The sequence below is a fragment of the Haemorhous mexicanus genome, chromosome 9 (genome assembly GCF_027477595.1).
Source record: "Haemorhous mexicanus isolate bHaeMex1 chromosome 9, bHaeMex1.pri, whole genome shotgun sequence".
Taxonomy (NCBI): Eukaryota; Metazoa; Chordata; class Aves; order Passeriformes; family Fringillidae; genus Haemorhous; species Haemorhous mexicanus.
Genome location: NC_082349.1, coordinates 654,799 through 663,441, shown reverse-complemented (window position 1 = coordinate 663,441; position 8,643 = coordinate 654,799). Strand labels below are relative to the sequence as shown.

Here is an 8,643-nt window from a genome sequence, read left to right as displayed (position 1 = left end):
CTTCAGGTAAACACTCAGGAGCCTGAAGGTGCAGGAGGGTAGATTTAGGTGGGATATTGGGAATTGTTCCTGGCAGGGTGGGCAGGCCCTGGCACAGGTGCCCAGAGCAGCTGGGGCTGCCCCTGTGTCCCTGGCAGTGCCCAGGGCCAGGCTGGACACTGGGGCTGGAGCACCTGGGACAGGGGGAGGTGTCCCTGCCATGGCAGGGGTGGCACTGGGTGGGCTCTGAGGGCCCTCCAACCCAACCCAGGCTGGGATTCTGCAGTTCTGTGACTCCTACATCCCTGGATGTTTGTCTCTGGTTTACTGGTGGGACATCACATCTTCCTGCCCCACAGTACCCAGAACATCATCACTGCAGCTGTGGCCGAAGAATGGGGCAGAAAAGAGAGTGGGGAAAGTGTGGGGCAGGAAAATGGAGACTTGTGCACTAGAATGTCCTGGGAATTCACATTCAGTTATCACAGCCCACAGTGCAAGGGTGTGCTGCAGCTTTAGTGTGTCCAGCTTGGCACACATGCACAGGGGGTGTGTGCATGTGGGGAAACCCCTTCCCAAATTCTGGAAGCAATTTCTGAGCCAGAGAGATGGGATCCTGCATCTTCTCTGTGCAGGTTCTTTATGACAAGGATACAACCTCTTTCTTGAATCCAGCTAATGAGCCCTGGCTTCAAAAGCCAATATCTGTTTTCCCCAGAACTATTGATTGCAACTCGAGTATAATTCATCCACATAGGTCCTGGTTAAAAAAAAAAAGCAAAAAAAACCCAAGCAGGCTATTTAAGTGCTTATCAACAAAAGATGCAATTTTAGTTAAGTCTCTTTGGGTTCTTAAATATGTTGCCATTATCAGAGGGAGAAAGAACTACAGGACAGATAAGAACACTCCAATCTTGTCATCTAATGCGTTCCTCGTGTCCTCGGTGGGCACAGCAGGCAGGGGCAGGTCAGGGTCCCCAGGGAAGCCTCCACAGCTCTCCTGCTCCCCTGGCACACATTGCCAGAGCCTGCAGCAGCAAAGAGCTTCCTGAAATTCCTCTGTCTAGGTTTATTCCGACTGAATAAAAGTGGATATCAGAAAACAACCTGAATCTGACCCTGGAGTTTCTGGGGTTTGCGTCAGAATGCTCCCCCAGCCCACCCTTGGCCTGGGGGCTGTGCTGGAACATGGCAGCAGAGTTTTCAACTCAGTTTTTGTTGCCTCTTTGGCAGAATGTGTTTCTGCAGGATTCATTTCACAAGCCAAACTTTGGGAAGATCATTCTGATATTTCTTTCACATCTCCATAGATTTGAAGTAAATAATTCTGACTTGCTTAATTCTTAATCCAGTGGTTTGTAAGAGAAGCCATTTGACCTCATCAGCTTTGAAGTCTCAGAATGATGGAAGTGGAAAATCACAGAAAGCTTTCCTTGCTCCTCTCTCTGGCCATCAGTCAGAGGGAGCAGAAGGTGATGTGCTGAGACACCTGACCCAGGCTGGGATTCAATTGCCCTCTGGCACTATCCCTGGGCAGCAGTCTTGCACAGGCACAAAAGGTCGCCAGAAGAGCCACAGCCTGCAGGAACTCAGCTCCAGACTCCAGGAAAACACCAAAATAAACAAGTGAACCCACTCTATGTCCTTGCAAGAAAACAAAGGGAAAACAAAAAGTCAACACTGACTGGGGAGATGCTTGATGTCAAATCAAGAGGGGAGAGGAGAGGAGAGGAGAGGAGAGGAGAGGAGAGGAGAGGAGAGGAGAGGAGAGGAGAGGAGAGGAGAGGAGAGGAGAGGAGAGGAGAGGAGAGGAGAGGAGAGGAGAGGAGAGGAGAGGAGAGGAGAGGAGAGGAGAGGAGAGGAGAGGAGAGGAGAGGAGAGGAGAGGAGAGGAGAGGAGAGGAGAGGAGAGGAGAGGAGAGGAGAGGAGAGGAGAGGAGAGGAGAGGAGAGGAGAGGAGAGGAGAGGAGAGGAGAGGAGAGGAGAGGAGAGGAGAGGAGAGGAGAGGAGAGGAGAGGAGAGGAGAGGAGAGGAGAGGAGAGGGAGAGGAGAGGAGAGGAGAGGAGAGGAGAGGAGAGGAGAGGAGAGGAGAGGAGAGGAGAGGAGAGGAGAGGAGAGGAGAGAGGAGAGGAGAGGAGAGGAGAGGAGAGGAGAGGAGAGGAGAGGAGAGGAGAGGAGAGGAGAGGAGAGGAGAGGAGAGGAGAGGAGAGGAGAGGAGAGGAGAGAGAGAGAGGAGAGGAGAGGAGAGGAGAGGAGAGGAGAGGAGAGTTTTCTCTACCTGAGCCAAGCAAACACCACCCAAGCGATGCCCAGAGAGGGGAAAGCCCTCAGAGGCCTTTCCTGGAGGATAACCAAGAGCAGCCAAACAGGGGAAGAGCTGGGCAGAGCTCTGCAGGCAGGCACAGACTGCAGTGCCTCGAGAGGCTGTGTTTCAGCCCCCAGACTGGGGTGGTGTGTGGACAGCACCTCACCCACTGCAGCTGGGGCCCTGCTGGGAAGCCTTCCCCAGCCCGGAGCCCCCCAGGGCTGATGCATCCTTACTGGAACACAGAACAGGTACCTGCATGAAGGATGGGCAAAAGGGCTCTTTATCAAATTAAAAGGATTGGATTATGTTTTAAATTGATTGTAAGCTTTAGAGATTTTTGTTCCAGTAAAAGTATTGATCAGTGGGGGATTTGCATATTCCTCTTTCACAGTACGAGGTGGTTCAGCCACCAGCACTTACTGCAGGGCTGGTTAGGTAAAACAGGAAAAGATTAAAGGCTACAGGAACATTTTTTCACATTGCCAAAGAAAAAAATATTTTTTTCTAGGATAAAGTCAAAACTCTTTAATGTGCACTTTATTTTTCAATAGATTCGACTAGCAATGGACACAGGCTTTGCTGCAACATCTCCTTACCTTTAATGACTTGCCAGATTTTCAGCACCAACATGAGAAGAAAAAACAATGGAACAGCTTCAGTCTGATTTCTAGCTCCTTTTAAGTACTTCTCAGTTACAAGAGCTCTAGCAGGAGTGCTGTTTTTAATTACCAGAGCTATGCTGGACCCACGTCTGACTTCAGTCCTGGGCTCTGGGTGGGAGAGGAGACTTCCTGATGCCATGGCAGGAAGCAGAGTCAATATTTAGCTGTTTCAGATGGCTTTTACTTTTAGTTCTAGTGGCTCCAAGTGACCTCCCATGGCTAACTGCCTGTTGCAGCAGCAAAGGTGAAACAGAAAAGGTCCTTGGTGAGCTCAGAGAGCAGCACCGGCAGGCTGTGATCCCAGGGGATGGAGGCAGCAGCCCCCTGGGCTGTGGGGGAGCCCCGGGGTGCTCCGTGGAGCCCTGAGCCCGTCCCCTGCTCCCTCCTGGCCCTTCCAGGCTGCCCCACAGTCCCGAGCACGGCGCTCCCCACCCAGCGCCTGCCCGGCCGCTGGCACCAGAATTGCTGCCTGGAAGGGATGCTCTGCCCAGCCCCAGCCCTGGCACCTCTCCTGGGAGGGGAAAGGCTGGGAAGGGCAGCCGGGGGCCTCTCAGCACCCCTGCTCCCTCCCACCCGTCAGCAGAGAAGCAGACCTGGCAACTCCTCGCTGGTTTCTGCCCCAGGCTGGCGATGCTGGGCTGGTGCCCAGGGTGGGGAGCCCCAGGGGCGGCTGCAGCACAGCTGAGGAGTCCCCTCCCCGCCCTCCCGAGAGCATCTCCCACCCACAGCCATCCCAGCAGGCACACAGAGGGGTGGGGGGCACACAGGCCCAGGCCCACCTCCCTCTTCTGGCCACACACGGCTCCTCTGGCTGGGTATTTGCACTTGGATTCTCCACTGCGAGAGGTCAAGCCATGCTGCCCACTCCTGCCATGGGGTAAGGAGCAACTCAGAAAAGCTTTGCTTCTTACCGTGCACAGACACAGCAAGTTAAAATTTAAAAAAAAATAAAAGGAAAAAAGAAAAAGGAAAAGGAAAAGGAAAAGGAAAAGAAAAAGAAAAAGAAAAAGAAAAAGAAAAAGAAAAAGAAAAAGAAAAAGAAAAAGAAAAAGAAAAAGAAAAAGAAAAAGAAAAAGAAAAAGAAAAAGAAAAAGAAAAAGAAAAAAAGTCTAAAGGCACCCCATCCCACCCCACATCAGATTTATGGCAAGACCCAAGAAGGAAAACTGTGAGATTCAAGTCAGGTAAAATAAAAAATAAGGGTAACAGCTGACAGGCACTGTGTATAAAAAGCCAGATCAGCCTGACAAACAGCTGCAGCACCTTCTATTTGTCTTCATGTATATGCAATTGTCTTTACAAAGCATTTCTGCACGACCCACCATCACCAAGGTCAAAATTGGGAACCCAAAAATAACACACGTGAATGCAGACTGGAATGAGGGCAGGGTGGATCTGCCAAAGCAGCCCTTGGGTGTGAATATTGAAGTCCCATCCCTGAGAGCAAGGTGTGCCCTGCTGCTCCGTGTGCTTTGCAGTTTAACTGCAGAAGAACACAAATTTCAGAGGGCTGTTCTCGGGCAGCCCTGAGAGGCTCATTTCCAGTGCAGCCTTTGGGGCTGAGCTGCTGGAAGGAGACATCCCCTGACAGAGTGAGACATCCCTCTGGTAGCAGTAAGACATCCCTCTGGTAGCAGTGAGACATCCCTCAGGTAACAGTGACCATCCCTGATAGCAGTGACCATCCCTCAGGTAACAATGACCCATCCCTCAGGTAACAGGGACCATCCCTCAGGTAACAGTGACCATCCCTCAGGTAACAGTGACCATCCCTCAGGTAACAGTGACCATCTCTGATAGCAGTGACCATCTCTGACAGCAGTGACCATCCCTGATAGCAGTGACCATCCCTCAGGTAACAGTGACCATCCCTCAGGTAGCAGTGACCATCCCTCTGATAGCAGTGACCATCCCTCAGGTAACAGTGACCATCCCTGATAGCAGTGACCATCCCTCAGGTAACAGGGACCATCCCTCAGGTAACAATGACCCATCCCTCAGGTAACAGGGACCATCCCTCAGGTAACAGGGACCATCCCTCAGGTAACAGGGACCATCCCTCAGGTAACAGGGACCATCCCTCAGGTAACAGTGACCAGCCCTCAGGTAACAGTGACCATCCCTCAGGTAGCAGTGACCATCCCTCAGGTAACAGGGACCATCCCTCAGGTAACAGGGACCATCCCTCAGGTAACATTGACCATCCCTCAGGTAACAGTGACCATCCCTCAGGTAACAATGACCACCCCTGACAGCAGTGACCATCCCTCAGGTAACAATGACCATCCCTCAGGTAACAGGGACCATCCCTCAGGTAACACTCACCATCCCTCAGGTAACAATGACCCATCCCTCAGGTAACAGGGACCATCCTGCCCAGCACACCCGCTCTGCCCCGTGCCGGGCAGGAGGGGCTCTGGAGGAGGGGAACAGGGACTGTTCCTGTGGGATGGCTCCCTAAATGCAGATGTGATGTGCCCTGACTGCACTGTGAGCCACAGCGAGGGGCAGAGGTCACCACAGCAGCTGAGCTTTATTGAACACATCTGTCACAGCCAGGAGCTGCTGGCCTCCCCTGCCACCACAGCCCACAGGGGACATCCAGGGGGACAGAGACTGCTCTGTGCCCCCACAGAACTGCAGGGACAGCCACAGTGCTGTGGGGCTGGGACAGCTCTACAGGAACAGCCACGCTGCTGTGGGGCTGGGACAGCTCAACAAACAAACTGGGGGAAAAGAAACTGGTGAAAAACACTTTTGTAGCCCAAATCCAGGAACTTCTCTCGAGTGGAGGTGGGGATGCACCCACCCAGCTGCCCTGGGCTGGGCTGGACATGCTGGGCTGAGCTCAGGCTGGGCTGATCCAGTGGGAGGCATTCAGGACGGGGCTGATGCTGGCCAGAGCAGACACCAGGGTGCCCCACAAGATCCCCTGGTAGCTCCAGGGCAGGCTGGGGTGGCCGTGCAGCTGCCAGAGGGAGTGCTGGGGCTGGAGCAGGAGCGGGAGCTGGGGCTGGGCTGCCCCAGGGACCAGTGGGGCTCTGCAGAGCTGCACGGGGCTCTGCAGGCACAGCAAACAGAGGAAAAGAAAGGCCTGTGATCACAGGAATAACTGCTGAGGAATATCAGAAGGGTTTGTTTGCACAGTGTTCTCTGACTCTCACAATAAAAGGACATAAAAAGGACAGTAATTGGCCACTAGGGATAGAGTTAATGGTAAATACTCTATTGAAAAAACCCAGGCTGCACTGCAAGTAGATCACTTATCATGGGGTTTCTCCAACAGAAAGACTTTTCCCCACACCTTTGCACTTTTACGCTTGATTTGCCAGTGACTTCTGCAATTACAGCATCTAAACAAATCAGGAAAGAGCCTTTTGTTGGTCTGAATTAGAAAATGAGTCTGTCGAGGTGGAGAGCTGCCATTGTTTTAAGTTGCCTTTTCCGAGCTTGGCATTCTGGGCTGTGGGGCTGGGGGCACATTTGGCTTGGATTGTAATCCTACATTTTGACTTGGCTGAGCACAGAAATGTGTGCCTGGGAGCTGCAGGCTCTAACACACCAGGATTCCCTGGGATTCCATTAAAAATGGGTCTGGGCATCAGCGAGGACAGAGCACCCCTGGACAGCCAGGTCCTGCTCTGTGTTAGAGCCTCAGAATGGAGGGAAGGAGGAATGCTGCTAAAACAAAACTGGTTCAAGTGTCTGCAGTGTGTGACTGCAGGGGACACCCTCCACCTGGGCTGGCCCTGTGCAGAGCCCAGCAGGGTCCCCTGCGAGCCCCTGGCCATGCCCTGTGTCAGCTCTGTGGGGTGGGATCACACAGGGGCAGCAGAGAGGGGCAGTGTCTGGTCTCACGCTCTCAGAAGGAAAAAATAAGTTTTCTTATGTTTTTAATTTTCAGAGAGGAAAGAGAAATGCTTTTTGCTCTGACCTGGAGTTGTGGCCTTTTACAGTCTCATAGATAATGTCAAGGTTAAGAAAAATTATCTGCACACCCAAGGACCACACCACTGACCTCACTGAAGCAGAGCTCACATTAGTGATCCCTGATAACTAAGACACCCGTGAGTATGAGGCAAAAGGACATGGTGTTATGTCCTAATTGCACATTGAGTCCTGGGATAATGCAGAGGGGTGGAACAAGGTGGTCATTAAGGTCTCTTCCAGCCCAAACCACTCTGTGATTCCATGATTTTCATCTCATGGTGCTTTGGCAAAGTCCAAAAGGTCAAGATCTCTTCTTATTTCTGCTCTTGTTTCACATGCAAGCAGATATTTTCATAGACCTGAAATTATAGGCCTGTAGAACATAAAAAGCCTTTTTTTTTAAATTCTATTAATTAAAATGTCTTTAGATGGAAATGAACAGTAAGTAAGAAAATCCACTGTCCCAAGGCGTGCAATTAACCATCAGGATTCAGTCACATTTTTCTATTTCTGCCTTTAGATCCAAGGGCCAAGAGCACTTTCAGGCTACAGCAGAAGGAATTCAAAGAGACATCTGGGCTGGTAACACCACCCTGCTGAGCACTCGTGGAGTGTCCCTGCTCATCCTGGAATCTGTGGTTCATCTGATGGCATTTCTTGAACCAAAAGAAGGTAAAGTCATGGAGGCAAAACCTCAGTGCAATCCCTCCCTCAGCTGCCCTTCCTGCTGGACACTTCCCAGCCTGCTCTCCCACAGGCAAGGCCAAGAGCCTGCTTAGAAAATTAAATCCTCTTGCTTGTTAATAGTCCTTGCATAAATACCAAAATCCAATAAATTCATTTCTTTGAAATGAAGTAGAAATGAAGTAGAAATGAAGTAGAAATGAAGTTGAAATGAAGTAGAACCAAGATACTCACAGCTGCACACCTGTAACCTCCTAAGTTAGTGTGGAATGTGAGAGCAAAAAGGTCTGGAAGCTTCCTCTGGGAAGGCTGCTGGACATGATTTCTGCCTCACACATGGATGGGATAGCTGGAATGAAGCTGCAGCCCCCGTTTGAATGCTTGGAAAGCACTGCCCAAAAGATCTTCTTTTATGTTTAATTGAGGAGCTGGTGAAAATAGAAAAAATATTTGCAACATCCAGGAAATTAAACATGTAATAGAGGTGACCTGAGGGGCTGTCGATGACCTCCTTATCTCTCAGCAGAAAAGTCCCAGCCCCTGCTTGCCTTACAGAGAGAATTTCCAGGCTGCTGGAGCTTGTTCCTTGACGTGGCTCTGCGTGGCTTTGGCCACCTGCTCTGCTCTGGGCACTCACATCTCTGCCCCAAGGTGCCAGGAACACGCATCAAAACAGGGAGATAAAGGATCAATAAATATTTAAATTAAATGAGATGCTAATCAAAGGCAGGAAGACTTGTGACATTTACCCAGGCAAACCTGGGGAACTCGGGGAAGCAATCACTTCTGCTCCTGATTATCTTGGAGAGCTCTCACGTGTCCCAGCGGGCTGGGAAAGGAACAGGAGTATTTATTTTTTAAAAGGGGGGCCAGGGGAATTGGAAACCAGTCAGTCCACGTTACCTGCCTACAAAGACAGTGAACCAAAGCGTGGAGCAGGTGATTTGTTAACAGCCAGAGGAAATAAATAGAGCTGGCTGCAGTGAATCTCAGTTTCACTCAGATTTGGGGGTTTTACTGCTGGTGTCAGTCTGGAGTGATGGGTAGGCTTACCCAGATGAATAAGAGAGAGAGCAATAAC

The 8,643-nt window shown here is 51.0% G+C and overlaps 1 long non-coding RNA gene across 1 annotated transcript; it reads right to left on the bottom strand.

Annotated features, from left to right (window-relative positions):
- Window positions 1-779: 779 nt before the first annotated feature.
- On the bottom strand, window positions 780-8,193 carry LOC132330770 (uncharacterized). Its single transcript, XR_009487424.1, has 2 exons — window positions 7,797-8,193; window positions 780-1,007 (listed from the first exon to the last, which is right to left on the bottom strand). It is a non-coding gene; the product is annotated as an uncharacterized LOC132330770 (long non-coding RNA).
- Window positions 8,194-8,643: the final 450 nt, after the last annotated feature.